General features: G+C 62.3%; 1 protein-coding gene across 10 annotated transcripts in view; it reads left to right on the forward strand.

Annotated features, from left to right (window-relative positions):
- POU6F1 (POU class 6 homeobox 1) overlaps nt 1–12,772 on the forward strand; it is a 29,984-nt gene that overhangs the window by 3,254 nt on the left and 13,958 nt on the right. The window contains exons 1-3 of one of the 10 annotated variants that reach the window (XM_063359026.1): nt 4,169–4,354; nt 5,947–9,431; nt 9,926–10,020. The gene's annotated coding sequence lies outside the window, so the exon portion shown is untranslated. Of the gene's footprint in view, nt 1–302; nt 418–4,144; nt 4,355–5,520; nt 9,432–9,925; nt 10,025–12,170; nt 12,284–12,772 lie in introns of those variants that run through there. The other 9 variants (XM_063359032.1, XM_063359028.1, XM_063359027.1 and 6 more) reach the window with 9 other exon arrangements.

The following is a 12,772-nucleotide window of genomic DNA, read 5'->3' on the forward strand; positions in this document are numbered from 1 at the left end:
ACAGAAATAGTTTTCTTCCCTCTTTTAATTACGGAGCGACAAGGTTAAAGTTGCACCTGAGCTCCCTCTTATGCTACTTATTTCCTCACTCTTTTACCCAGTCCCTAAAAAAACCCAAAAAACCCAAAGTCCCTCCGAGCTGGCAGACGAGTCCCGGGGACCAGGGCATCGACCTCGCACAGCTCTGGAAATTAAAGCTATCGGCAGGATTCCGAGAGTCTCCGGGAGCACATTCCCTCTCGGAGACACCCAGAATTAAATCACCTCCTGGTTTTACCAACCCTTTATCGCTTCCCCCGCAGCTCAAACTCTGCGCTGTCGCCGAGCGAGTGGGAGTTGAGGGGCGGCCGCCGCCGTCGCCGTTAGCGGCTGGGGACACCCCCGTTGTCCCCGCGGGACGGTGCTGCTGCGGACGAGGTGGGTGCCGGCGGTTTACGCGCATCCTCATTTTTGGGACTCCCCGGCTTTCCCGAGGTCCTGCACGTGCCGGTGAGGGAGCCGGCGGCTCCCCTTGGAAATAGATCTGATTTTCAGAGCGGCGTGTTGATGGGCCGAAGTCCCCCCTCCCCGAACTCTTTGGGGCCCAAAGGAGCGTGTGGCTCCGCACGCCCCTGGGACCTGTGGCCCCGGAGGGTGGGATGGGACCCCGGAGAGTGGGATGGGACCCGGCTGGGACCCGAGAGGGTGGTCTGGGACCCCCCCTGCATCCTCAGAAGGTGGGCTGGGACCCTGCTGTGGCCCCGGGGGGTGGGCTGGGACCCCACTGTGTCCCTGGAGGGTGGGATGGGACTGGGATGGGACCCCCGAGGGTGGGCTGGGGCCCCCCTGGGTGGGATGGGACCCCAGAGAGTGGGATAGGACCCCTCTGTGTCTCTGGAGGGTGGGCTGGGACCCCACTGTGGCCCCAGAGGGTGGGCTGGGACTCTGCTGCAGACCTGGAGGGTGGGATGGGACCCCGGAGAGTGGGATGAGACCCGGCTGGGACCCCAGAGGGTGGGCTGGGACCCCGCTGCAGCCTCAGAGGGTCGGCTGGGACCCCCCTTTGTCCCTGGAGGGTGGGCTGGGACTGGGATGGGACCCCGGAGGGTGGGCTGAGACCCTGCTGGGACCTGAGAGGGTGGGCTGGGACCCCTCTGGGTGGGATGGGACCCCAGAGAGTGGGATAGGACCCCTCTGTGTCTCTGGAGGGTGGGCTGGGACCCCACTGTGTCCCTGGAGGGTGGGCTGGGACCCCAGAGGGTGGGCTGAGACCCTGCTGGGACCCGAGAGGGTGGTGGGCTGGGACCCCCCTGTGGCCCCAGAGGGTGGGCTGGGACGGGACCCCGCTGCAGCCCCAGAGGGTGGGATGGGACCCCGGAGAGTGGGATAGGACCCCTCTGTGTCTCTGGAGGGTGGGCTGGGACCCCAGAGGGTGGGCTGAGACCCTGCTGGGACCCGAGAGGGTGGTGGGCTGGGACCCCCCTGTGGCCCCAGAGGGTGGGCTGGGACGGGACCCCGCTGCAGCCCCAGAGGGTGGGATGGGACCCCGGAGAGTGGGATAGGACCCCTCTGTGTCTCTGGAGGGTGGGCTGGGACCCCACTGTGGCCTCAGAAGGTGGTCTGGGACCCTGCTGCAGACCTGGAGGGTGGGATGGGACCCCTCTGTGCCTCTGGAGGGTGGGCTGGGACCCTGCTGGGACCCGAGAGGGTGGGCTGGGACCCCCCTGCGGCCTCAGAGGGTGGGGTGGGACCCCACTGCAACCCTGGAGGGTGGGATGGGACCCTGCTGTGGCCCCAGAGGGTGGGCTGGGACACCGGAGGGTGGGCTGGGACCCTGCTGCAACCCTGGAGGGTGGGATGGGACCCCACTGTGTCCCTGGAGGGTGGGCTGGGACCCCCCTGTGGCCTCAGAGGGTGGGCTGGGACCCTGCTGTGTCCCTGGAGGGTGGGCTATGGCCCTGGAGGGTGGGATGGGACCATACCCCGCTGCAACCCCGGAGGGTGGGATGGGACACTGGAGGGTGGGATGGGACCCCACCGTGGCCCCACAGGGCCAGAGGTCCTCAGCAGGCTGGGACCCTGCTGGGGATCTGGAGAGTAGGATGGGACCCCGCTGTGGCTCCGAAGGGTGGGCTGGGACCCCAGAGGGTGGGCTGGGAGCCCAGGGCGGGCAGTGGGATGCTGGCCGGCGGGAGCGCGAGCGGAGCGGGTGTGCGGAGCTCAGCCTCCTACATATTACGCCGGGGGCTGGATCTGAGGCTAATGCTATGCCGGGAAGATGGAGCGTCTTGAATTATTACTGTGGGTTCCCCGGGCGAAGGCAGCGCTGCCCCCACCCAGGCCCCTGCTTCCAGCTCCCGCTTTAAAGCCTCAGGAAGGTTTTTTTTTTTTGGGGGGTGGTTTAATCACTTTTAAAAAAGCCCCCAGCCCTGGCAGGGAGCGGGTTTGGCACCGGGGCTCTATCCCAAGCCACAGCCCTGGAGGAAAGTGGATAACGGGGCCGAGGGGCTGGAAGGGGGGGTGAAAGGGAACAAATTGAATCCTTTGTGCTGCCCCGGGGTGGTTCACGTTAATGTGGTGATTAATGTATTAATTTATGATGATGAAATGCTGTATTAGGGTTTTGATGAGCCGGCTCGGAGCTGGAGTCGGGAGGGCTGCTCCGGGCGTCACCTTGTGGGGTGGTGCAGAGCTGGGGGCTCGGCCCCCGCCCCCGGCACCCACCCCAGCAAACTGGGGACACGGCGGTACGGGTGACCCCAAAGCCGGGGGGTGGGTGCTGGGAGTGGGGTCGGGGGGCTTTGGGGTTTGGGAGAGTCAAGGATTTAACAGGGCTGGTGTTTGGGGGGGGGCTGGGGTTGGGGGTGTGGGGTTTGGGGGGTCCTGGCATTTCAGGGGCTGGGGACTCTGGCTTTGGGGGGGTTTTGGGTTTGGGGGCATTAGGGCTGGGATGGGTCTTGGGGCTGGGGGCTCTGGCTTTGGGGGGGTCTCTGGTTTGGGGGTCAGGGCTGGTTTAGGGGTCTTGGGGCTGGGGGCTCTGGGGCTGGGGGGGGTCTCAAGGACTAGGGGCTCTGGCTCTGAGGGATATCTGGTTTGGGGGTCTCAGGGATGGAGTTGGGGGGATCTCAGGGCTGGGGGCTCTGGCTTTAGGGAGGTCTGTGGTTCAGAGGTGTCAGGGCTGGGGGGGTCTTGGGGCTGGGGGCTCTGGCTGTGGGGGGTCTGTGGTTCGGTGGGGGCTCTGGTTGTGGGGGGTCTCTGGTTTGGGGGTCTCAGGGCTGGGGTCTCTGGCTGTAGGGGGGTCTGTGGTCTGGGGAGGGGTCTCAGGGCTGGGGTCTCTGGCTGTAGGGGGGGTCTGTGGTTCGGTGGTGTCTCTGATTGTGGGGGTGTCTCTGGTTCGGGGGTCTCAGGGCTGGGGACTGTGGCTTTGGGGGGGGTCTCAGGGCTGGGGTCTCTGGTTGTGGGGGAGGGTGTCTCTGGTTTGGGGGGCCGGTGGTGGTGGTGTCTCTGGTTGTGGGGGGGCCTGTGGTCCGGGGGTCTCAGGGCTGGGGACTGTGGCTTTGGGGGGGGTCTCGGGGCTGGGGTCTCTGGCTGTAGGAGGGGTCTGTGGTCCGGGGGGGGTCTCAGGGCTGGGGTCTCTGGCTGTAGGGGGGGTCTGTGGTCTGGGGGTGTCTGTGGTGCGGGGATCTCAGGGCTGGGGAATGTGGCTTTGGGGGGTGTCTCAGGGCTGGGGTCTCTGGTTGGGGGGGGGGGGGGCGTCTCGGGGCTGGGGTCTCTGGCTGTGGGGGGGGGTCTGTGGTCGGGGGGGGGCCCCGTGCGCCCCCGGCGGCGGCGGGCAGCGCAGCAGCCCCGCGGATGCGGCAAAGGCCTGCGCATAAATTATGTTCATGACGCAGCAGCTAAAAAATCCCCCCGGAGGAGGCGGGGGGGGGGGGGGGGAACGAATAACCACCGAAACCACTCAACCCCACGGGAAAAAAAAAAAAAAAGCCACCCCCCAACCCATCCTCCCCCCACAAAAACCCACCCCCCGAGGGCGTCCTGGCCCCCACCCCCCCCCCAACCCCGGGTACGGGGGGTCCCGGGGCCGCTCCCCGCCTCCCTCTCCCCCCCCCCCCCCCCCCCCGCCTCCCTCCCCTTTGTGCCGCCGCCGCCGCCGCTGTGAGATGAATTTTTAATTATTCCCCGGCAGAGGAGAAGGCGCGGAGCAGCGCGGAACGGCGCGGAGCGGCGCGGATCCCCCCCCTCCCCTTTCCCCGGCCCCGGTCCCGGTCCCCCCCCCCCTTCCCGGCCCCGGCGGCGCGGTGAGTGCGGGGCCGGAGCGGGGCCGGGGCCGGGCGGGGGGCGGTGGGCCCCGCCGCGGTGAATATGCAATGCCGTAATTAGCATAATTTATATATTTATGATAAAGAGTGATGGGGGGGAAGCGGGCGCGGAGGGGAAAACGGCGCAGAGCGGGGTGCAGCGCTGGGGGGGGGGGCACAGGGATTTTTTTTGGGGGGGGGCGGGGGGGATATACCTGGATTTTTTTGGGGGGGCGGGGGGAAAGGCAGGTTGGGGGGTTTTGGGGGGGGCATCGGGATTAAGGGGGGGCCAGCCGGACTTGGAGGTGTGGGGGGGGGTCACTGGGTTTGCGGGGGGGGTGTAAATTGGGGAGAACTGGGAGGAGGACGCACGCTTAGAGTGGGGGTGCAGATGAGGGGCAGCAAGGGAGTGATGGGGGGCAGAGGAATGGGGGGGGTGGTGTAGGATTAGGGGTGCCAGGGGAGATCACGGTTAGGTGGGGGTCCCTGAGGGGACCCCGAGCTGGGGGTGTCCAGAGAAAGGGGGAAAGATGGGGGGCTGGCGGGCCCCGGGGTGTGGAAAGGGGGTGACTGCCCTAGGGGGGGCTCGGGGGGGGGGGGGCAGGAGAAATTGGGGGCTGCGGGAGACGGGATTTGGGGCTCAGGAGAGGAAAAACAGGGCTGGGGGTGGACAGTGCTGGGGAGGGGGGGGCAGGACAGGGGGACGGTGTTGGGGTCCTACCAGGGGACGGCAAAGGGACCCCCCCCCGGGTGGGAGATGAGGCGGGAGGCGCTGCCTGGGGGGTGCAGGTGCCAGGCAGGGATTGGGGTGCCCTGGCGGCTCCGGGGGGTGGGCAGAGCCCCGGGGAGGGGGGGCGGCTGCTGCAGCTGAGGGGGGGGGTGAATGGAGAGTAGGGCTGGGGGGGGGTACAAGGGCATTTTGGGGTGCTCCGGCACGCTGTGGGGCTGGGCATGGGGTGCTGCGAGGGTTTGGGGGGGCTGTGCAGCCCTGTTGGGGGGGGTCACTGTCCCGGGGGCAGCTTCCACGGCCACCCTGAGCCCCTCGGTGTGTGTTTTGCCGGGGGTGGGGGGGTCTTCCCCGGGCACCGCAGAGCCCCGGCTGGCAGGGGTCCGGCAGCGCAGGGGCTGGGGGGGCTGCGTGGGGTACGGTGGACCTCAACCATCTTGAGGGGGGGGGAAATGCGATGGGGGGGTGCTGCGTTCGCTCCTTCGCCGGGGAGTGGAGGGGGGGGACTGTCCCCCGCCTTGGACCCGTCCCCCTGCAGCTGCCGCCATCCCGGGGTTGGGCTTCAGCCGATGGACCCCCTTTAAAAGCCCCTGAAGGGGCGATGAGGGGCAGAGCGCTGCCCCCCCCCCCCCGCCATTGCCTTTCACAGGACCGTAGGCTTGGGGTGGGGGGGTCCTGTGCCCCCCCCGAACCCACCGCGATGTCTCTCTGAGATGTCCTGGGCCCTCCAGGTGGCTTCCAGCCCCCGGGGGGGCTTTGGTGGGAAGGAGGGTGGTTGATGCTCCGGGGGCTATTTCGGGGGGCACAGATGGGAGTTTGGGAGATGGGAAATCTCCTCCTGGTTTTGCCACCCTTGTCTGGCGTGACCTTGGGAGGTGAACTTAATCCCATCTCCTCTCTAACGGGAATGAAAATACTTTCCCGTCTCTCCCGAAAAAGGAGCAGATTCCTGGGAAGTTGCTGTAAGCTGATCCGGCTGCTGCCAGTGCTGGAGAGTGGGATGAACTGGCCGGGCTTTGCCTTGCAGAGAAGACGAGGGGAACTCCATCCTCCTTGGCACGGCCACGCAGGCGGGAGGTTTGATTCGGGATCGGGCTTTTGCCTCCCAAAAAAACCCCGTGAAGGTGGGAAGGGAAGGCAAGATGAAGGGATTCAACCGAGGCCGCGCAGCCCCGGCGGAAGCAGAGCGGGATGCAGCGTCCCGTGGCTCTGCCCTCCCACCGGCGGGGCACGAAGGCATTTTAGAGCAATAGTCACCAAAAGCAGTAAAAACACACCGTGGCTGGGATAAATTTTGGGGGTTTGTTTGGTTTTTTTTTAAATGGTGCAAAGAGGATTTTGCCAAATAACGGAGTTAAACGGCCAAAGTGGCAGGGAACCCCGGCCAACTCGTTTGGGGTTTCCCCCACCCATTTTTCCAAGCAGGTTTTGGGACCCTCCGCCGGGTTTTTCCCTTGCCCAGGCAGCAGACGTTGGGACGAAGCGATTAAAGGAGGTATTTCTGCCCGGGATGGGGGTGCCGGAGCGAGCTGCGCTTGCACCGGGGCTCGTCCCCGGCAGCTTCATGCAGGCTGGGGCCGAGTCGATGCCAACCGACCTCTCCACCTCCTCCTCCCGTGCCCTTGGCGTCTCTCGAGCGAGATAATCCAGGCTGGGAAGCGCCCGCTGTGTGTCAGCGGCTCCGTTTTCTCCATGGACGCAATGTGCATTCCCTTCCCGAGCCGGCTCCGGTCCCGGCAGGCTCCCCACAGCCACGCATCCAGGCTCAACACAACCCCTCCATTTGCTTGGAAAACTTTAGGATCACCCCCGAGCGACCCCGGCTGTGCCTTTTCACTGGTGTTGGGAGACGAGTTGGGCCAGTAAATGAGTTTTCCCGGACCCTCCTTTGGGATTCAGCCGCCCCAGCCCCGGCACGGGGTTTTCCAGGCGTGAAGTTGGCTGAACACTGTGGATGAGGAACGCTGGGGAGCTGCCATGTCTCCTCCAAAAGCCTCCCAGCAGAGAAAAAAACCCTCTGTCTTAAAGATTTCACCGTCCTGCCAGTACGGAAGCCGCCAGCGTTCCCTTACAAGCCCAGATCTTCAGGAATTTTACAGCTGGCTGTAAATCCATGCTCCGCAAGGCTTTACATCAACCCTTCTGCAGTCCTGTGCCCGGACTCCAAGCCCTCCCATGGTACCACGCCAGGGAATTTGGTGCAGGGCCAAAAAGAACGGGGAGAAAATGGGGTAAAAAGGAGATTTACATCGTTTCGCGGCTTAGCGGAAAGGTTTTGCTGCAGAGGTTGGGGCTGGCCAGTTCGGCTCCTCTCCCAGCAGGAGAAAATGCCCCGTTTTCGGTTTTCCTTTCTCCCGCTGGTTCGCGGAGGGTGAGCTCGGGCGCAGGGATGCTCGCCCCGGCCACGCGTCTCCATCGGAGATGGATGGATTTGACTCTGCCGGCAGCAACGCGTCGCATCCCGTCCCCTGCCTCAGTTTCCCCATCACTAAACGCAGCGACGTCTTAAAAGCGATGCAGTTCAGAAGGAGAAAAAGGCATTTTAAGAGGGAAGCTGACTTTTAAGGAGGGGAAAAAAACCCTCGCAAACTGCTCGGCTGCCCTCAGCTCCAGGTCTCCGCCACCCGCAAGTACGCTTTGAAAAAGAATTCCCGCCGATGGCGTCGTTTCCAGCCCGGAGCTTTCCGCTCCGAACGTGGTGGAAAAAAATAAATGGTGAGACAGCGGCGAGGGATGCTCGGGACCGCGGTGTTGCCGTAACGCTTCATTTCCAGGGAGCGGGACCCTGACTTGGACCCGTCCCCCTCCGCGTCGGTGACGGCTTCGCCGGGAGGATCCGGGGGGGTGTCCTGCACCTCCGGGTGCCTTGGCGCGCGTGTCCCGCGGGGGTGCGGGCATGCAGAGCCACCGCCGGGCAGGAACCGGCCTCTTCTAGGGCTCGTCCGCCTGAAGTCGGTGCGTGCTTCAGACTCCTCAGCCCAGGATCGGATCCTCCATCCCGAGGAATTCATCCAGGGTTAACGACAGCGAGTAATTAGCGCCGGTGTCGCCAGGTCCAAAACGTCTCCTGTTTAATTAACCTCTTCGAGTTTCTCACCTGTGGCGAGTTTGTTCAAACTTCGATTTCCACCCACTTGGGATCCAAGTGGCTGCATCTCTGACTCATCAACACTTGTAATTAACACGGCAATTATATTCACAGTGAGACTCGGAGCAGTTTAAATTATCCTTCCCTTTTTTTTCCTCCCCCCCCCCCTTTTTTTTTTTTAAATTATTATTATTATTATTATTTTGTGCATTTCATTTCCTTGCCGCCATCTGTTGCGAAATGGCTGTCTCCTTGCTGCGTGCACTTAACACCACCATCTGGACAAATTATTTGTCCCATTAATTGCACCAAAAAAAAAAAGAAGGGGAAAAAAAAAAAAAAAAAAAAAAGAAAGTGCGAAGAAACGAAATGAAATGGTACAGCCGACCTGCTGAAGGAGAAGCAGCCCACTCCGAAAAGCCGAAGCACGCCGCCAAACCGCATCCAGCCTGACATTCCGAAATGTCTGTTTAATTGTCTGGTGCGCTAATTGGTCTCTTTGCATGGCACCGAGGGAAAAAAAAAAACAATCTTTTTCTTTTTCTCTCCCCCCACGGGGCAGGCCTGAATCTCCGGCTCGCGCAGGGGCGGGAGATAAATCCGGCGGAGCAGGGATGTTATTGCCCTCTTCAAGTTTTCGCCGCTCCGGTCGCGCTGGAATAAATCCGTGGCTCCCAGAGAGGCTTTTTAACTGGGGCTGGGATGGATGGGGATGGGTGACGGCGAGGTCTGGCGTTTGCAGCGGCGTCGGGCGCTCCTTACGTCGGCAAAGGCCGAGAAAAACCAACACCCGCGTTAAATTTTCGGTGCCGCAGGCTTTGGGGGCGGCTCGGCCCTTCAGCTCCGCTTCCCGAAGCTTTTTGGCAGCGCCGAGGAACAATGAGGGAGGAATTCTGTCGCGAGGATGGGGATGCTTTTTGGGTTATCCCCTCTCGCCCAGAGCCTGGGATCCTTTCGGGGAAGTGCAGGGGTCTGGGAATTGTAGAGAAGAGGTTAAAAACGCTGGTGTCGCCTTATCTCTTGTGCCAACCTCGCGGGTGGAGATGGAGGTGGGCCGGAGAAGCAGCCGAAGGAGGAAGTTTTGCGGCGGCAGGACGGCCCTGTTTGGGCTAAAGATTGCGGGAATAGGCAGATAAACGGTTTCGGCGCAGAATCTTGTAGGTCGCGGTGCTCGGAGCGAAGAGCTTTTACTTGATTCTCCCGTGAAACGAATAATTAAAGTTTCCGCCCCTGAATACGATAGTGAGCTTGGTGAAGAACGTGCTAAACATACAGGAGTGTAGCACTCGCCTCTCCGCTCAAAGGGTGTTAAACGTCACCCCAGAGAGGGGAACAGGTAAGATCAGGGTGTAAAGGACATTGAGGGAAGGATCTCTGAGGGCGAGGAGAGACTAGAGACCGGGAAGAGGCAGCGGACGGGCTCTGCTCCTCTTCCTCCCCCCAGACGCCTTCTCGGTGAGCGTTTTGCCGTCCCCTCTCGGGGAGGAACCCCCGGGACGGCGTTGATTTTGCCGGCCCTGCCGTCAGGTAGTAGTGCCGTCGCAGCTCCTGCGTTCATCGGCGGCGATTCCGAATCGGTTCCCGTCTGTCGCTTCGATAAATCGTCTGTTTTTCAACTTTGCCCAACTGTCTCGCTGGAAGGCCATGGCAGGGCTCGGAAACAGGCAGAGCTCCAGCTGTCTCAGTGCAAGTCCCCGGAGGGGGTCTGGGAGACAAACCTCAAAATGGGGTTTTACGTGTTATATACTTTATATATAATATATATAATGATATATACTCATAACGTGACAATTCGGCACCGAGACAGCTCTGGTTTTTCTTTCCCCACAGCCTAAGCCAGGAGCGCCGCAACCCGTCCGGAGGAGCGGGAGGCCGCAGCCAGCCCCATCTCCTGCCGGGAGCGTTCCTTCACCCCGGAGCCGACAGTGAGTGAGTCCCGGGGCTGCCGATGCCTCTTCCCACGCTGCCCTGGAGATCCCGGCGGCCCCCCGCCATCCTGTGGGATTCCAGCTACAGGCAGCGACCCCACGCTCCCCGTCCGCTCCAGGCTCCGCTCCCCGCTGGCTCCGTGGGTGGTTTTGGGTCGTGGACGTGCCCTGGCGGCACAGGACGGGTGCCCCCGCGGACCGAACAGTCCCTTGGCCATCCCTTCTCTTCCAACGGCCGTCACCGTGCCCTCGCCCACCAGTTTGGGATCCCAGTTTGGGCTCAACTGCCCGCTCTAACGAAGACCCCCTATGTGACAGGCACAGGGGGGAGCTGGGGAGGGGTCCCTGGGGCAGGGACGGTGGCGGGGAGGTGACGGGACGAGCACAAGGAGCTTTGCCACCTCTCCCAAGCTCAGGTGTAGGAAAAAGCTGCCACAAGACCCTCCGGGGGTGGGGGGTGGGGGTTGCTCCTTGTCAGCAAATCCCCAGGGGCTGCTCTGCCCGTGCCGGCACCCACCCGGGCCAGCGGGGTACGGTGGTGCCGAGGGGAGACAAAATGCTAAATAGCAGCTCCCTGGAGCACGTGGATCACGTCCCGTGGGGTGCATTCAGCAGGACGGAGGGTCGGAGTTCCCCCTGTGCCCCCAACAACCCTCCCCGTTGCCAGCTACTCTCCAGCGAAGTTCAGAAAGCTCCTCTGGAGTGTTTTCCTTCCCCTTGCTCGCTCTTCTTGCAGCGGGACGCGTTGCTTCTTTATTTTGCTGGTTTCCCTGCGCTGCCGGCCCCGTGCAGGCAGCACAGATATCCCTTGCTCCGGCTTCCTCGCTGTTTGCCGGGCTCTGGCTGCTGGAAAGCTCATTAACTTTTAATAAGGCCAGCTACCTGCGTCAGCCGCTCGCTCGGCCCTTCCTCTCTTCTCCGTTGCACTAGAATAAATGGTTAATTAAACGGTGCACCGGCATCCCGAGGTGTTCGGCTGCTCTGAAGCTAAGGCCGGGTTTTAAAAATTGACAGCAGCTACCGGAGATCAGTCACCGGCTGCTCTAAAAGTCCTCGCTGAAGCTGGCAAAGGGGACGGTTCTGGGTCCCGCGTGGATTTTTGGGTCGAGCCTGGCAGGGGGAGAGCTGTGGCGAGCGGCTGGTGAAGCAAATAGCCCCGACTCGGCCGGCACCCCAAGCGTCACTTCGCTGCGGATAATAAATACCGAGCGGTGTGTACAAAAGCCAGCCTAAGGGAATCAGATGCTCGGCCCCTGTTGAGTTTCAGATGAGAATTCGGCTCTTAATTCAATTTAGGCCACTTTGGATCAACAGGATCCAAATAACTGTGTTTACTAATTGCATACAAACGCCAGCTCCGTCTCAGGATACGCTCGGTGGCCTCAGCAGGAGCCCGGTGGCTTCTGAGACACAGAGAAACGATAAAGGGCTGGTAAAACGGCGCGGGGGGATGTTTCCCGGATGCTGGAAGTGCCCTCCCGGGCTGGCGTGACGGGCGGTGTATGGCAGCGGAGCAGAGGGGCAGGGGATGCCCGCGCTGCTCCGGATTCCCCGGCAGAAGGAAAAGCCAATGGATGAGACGCATTAACACAAGTTTGGAGCTGAAATTCCCTTTCAGATGAGTTGTGAGCCCGGGGAGGCTCTGCCCGTGTTTAACACGCTCGGATTTGTGGAGCTTGCCCAGGGCTGAGCTGGCTGGTCCGTGTGACGCCGATGTCCCCGGTGGGGCACAGACAGGATCAGGCCCAGCTCGGAGGTGGTGGCACCCAGGCTGGAGGGGACCGGACGCTGCCCAGCGTTTTGGGACGGCTCGTGGGGTCTGGCAGCACCTACCAGCGCCAATGTGCCCCCAGGCTCCGGAGCAGTTACACAAACAAGGACACTTTCGCTCACGCATCGAGTAATTTTGAATGTCATCCAGGCTGGCTGGTTAAACGCGTCCCCGAGACGTTCCTAATAAAAAATTCATAAGCCTCTTATAAAGGCAATTATGCTCCTGCAAGGCAGCGAGGGGACAATACGTGACCAAATGAGTTAACGAAGGCCGCGGGGAGGGGAAGAGGTGCCTTCCAACAGGTGGGCCGAGCCCCTTCCCGCCATGAAAGACTCGTTTCACCAGCTTAATGAAGTGTCCCCCATCCATTTAGGTCCCCTCGGGAAAGAGCAGATTGACTTTTCTACTTCTTGCGGCCGGCGTCGGGGGCTTGGGAGAGCTGCTAAGCATCACGCGGAGACTTTGGGGACCCGCTCTGGGCTTCAAGTAGGGAGCACGGGCAGTTTCACCTGGGTTTTGCCTGGTTTTTTAGGGTTTTTAAAGCAGGTCTGGGAGCTGCACCCTCATCTCCCAAAGGGAGAGGGAAGGGGGAAAGGCTTGGCCCTTGGAATGACCCTGCCGGTGCTCTGCCGCTTGTATATTTGATGCTCACCCAATAAATTATGCCGACCCACACCCGTGACCTCTTTGCCGAGAGGATGGGAGGTGGTGGGAGGTACCCGAAACACCGGAGCCCCACCTGGGGAGGAGCGTGCACCCCCGCCATGTGGGGCAGGAGGGCATGAGCAGGCTCTGCACGGCCCCGAATGGCAGCTGGGAGGGCCAGGAGAGCGGGAGAGGGGGGTGGAAGAGTGGGATGGGAGCAGGGAAGCGGTGGGAGAGACCAGGTTTGGTCGAACCGGCGTGTGACCACCCCCCAACCCTGCCCCGAGCCGCTCGCTGGGTCGCTGACGGACGCTCTCGTGTTTCCCCACT

Source organism: Chroicocephalus ridibundus, chromosome 24 (assembly GCF_963924245.1).
Source record: "Chroicocephalus ridibundus chromosome 24, bChrRid1.1, whole genome shotgun sequence".
In the NCBI taxonomy this organism is placed as follows: Eukaryota; Metazoa; Chordata; class Aves; order Charadriiformes; family Laridae; genus Chroicocephalus; species Chroicocephalus ridibundus.